General features: G+C 40.9%; 1 pseudogene; it reads left to right on the forward strand.

Moving 5' to 3' along the window:
* LOC102855315 overlaps nt 1-79 on the forward strand; it is a 740-nt pseudogene extending 661 nt beyond the window's left edge.
* Nucleotides 80-1776: the final 1697 nt, after the last annotated feature.

Raw genomic sequence — 1776 nt, forward strand, 5'->3', positions numbered from 1 at the left:
ATACACACCCAAAGTCTTAGAAGAAATGGAGTCACGCTTTGAAAAAATGAGATCAGCAAAACGCAGGCAACAGACCTAATGCAGTTCAACACTTTCTGTTTGCTTTTAGCTAGAGAAGTTTTGCTTGTGACCTACTGAGGGCCACAATGCCAATGATTGTATTTAAAAAAAAATAAATAAATTCCCATGAACAGGTCATCTTTGTATGTGTGTGGATAATATCTTATCACTTTCAACATTGTATTTCAGGGTAGAACTTGAAGTGGACTTTTTTTACTATGATACAACACCATTCTTCTTCTGTTTTCCATTGCTAGCTTAACATAATATACCAACTGATTATCTGTTCAAAGTGGCTAAAGCTGGTCCATTGCATCTCAACTAATGCCTAAAATGTTGATGTTGATGTGCTCCGTTTCATTTTTAACAATTTCTAGTTTTCCAACATTCAAACTACATACATTCCATGTTTTCCCGTATTTGAGTTGACTTCCTTCCTGGGCTTTACCAACTTCACTACTATAACTGTAATCTTTGTTTAATGTTCATAGGATTTTAAAAAAGCCTTTAATTTATGAAGTAGCTGGCCCATCCTGCTTCCTAGTCTTTCTTAATTTTTTTTTTATTATTTTTTTTATTATTTTGTGTGCGTGTACCGTCAAATCAGATCTGACTGGTACAGGAGGATATTGCGCCTCCTTCTCCGGCAGAGCATCTGGTGGATTCGAACCGTGTTCCTCTGGGATTGCAGTGCAGCTTCTTGCCACTAGGCCACCAGAGCTCCCCGCTTCCTAGTCTTTCTTAAACAGGGAGCTCCACTAAAACCTGTCCACCATGGGTAACCACTGTGGCATTTGACACAAAGTAGGACAGATTTCAGTCGCACAGCAACTGCAGGTTGTCTCAGTACAGCAAACTGACAGACAGTGCTGTAACACTTAGAATAATGCTGCCCTCAAACACAATTAACACCAGTTCCTCAAGCCTGGTCTTTGGGCCTAAATGACTTTTAAATACAAAGGCCTGCCCACCAGGTCCTGATTTGCAGAAAGTCAAGGACTGCAGTCTTCAGTATGGACTGCATCTTAATATCAAGAAGATACAGATTCTTGCCATTAGACCAGTAGACAGTGTCATGATGGTTAGAGAGGAGATTGAAATTGTCAACAGCTTCATCTTGCTTGGATCCATGATTAACATCCTTAGTACTAGCAGTGAGAATACAAGGAGATGCATTACACTGGGAAAATCTGTAGCTAGGGACCTCTCCAAATTATTGAGGAGTAGTGATGTCTGTTTCAAGACCAAGATGCATCTGATTCAGACAGTGGTATTTCCGATTGCTTACTATATGTCTGAGGGCTGGACAGTGAATAAGGATAATGGAAGAAGAATTGATGCTTTTGAGCTGTGGTGTTGGACAAGAGCACTGAACATACCATGGATGGCCAAGAGAATGAACAGATAGATCTTGAAGAGGGTGCAGCCAGAGTGCTCTTTGGAGGCAAACATGATGAAGCTTCACATACTTCGAGCATGTTGCTAGGCGGGGTTGTTGCTTGAAGAAAGACATAATGCTTGGAAAGGTGGACAGCTAAGGAGAGGAAGACTCTCAATCAGGTGGATTGACACAGTTTGTCTGGAAGTGTGAGGTTGGCACAGAAAAGGAGGAGGACTTGAAACAATTGCTGTAGAATATCAAGGTCTACAGCCTCCAATATAGATTACAGCTCAACATCAAGACAACAAGTGTTCTCATCAGCACTGAGTCTGTAG

This window comes from Elephantulus edwardii, unplaced genomic scaffold (assembly GCF_000299155.1).
Source record: "Elephantulus edwardii isolate Elephantulus edwardi_28Jun2011 unplaced genomic scaffold, EleEdw1.0 scaffold00274, whole genome shotgun sequence".
In the NCBI taxonomy this organism is placed as follows: Eukaryota; Metazoa; Chordata; class Mammalia; order Macroscelidea; family Macroscelididae; genus Elephantulus; species Elephantulus edwardii.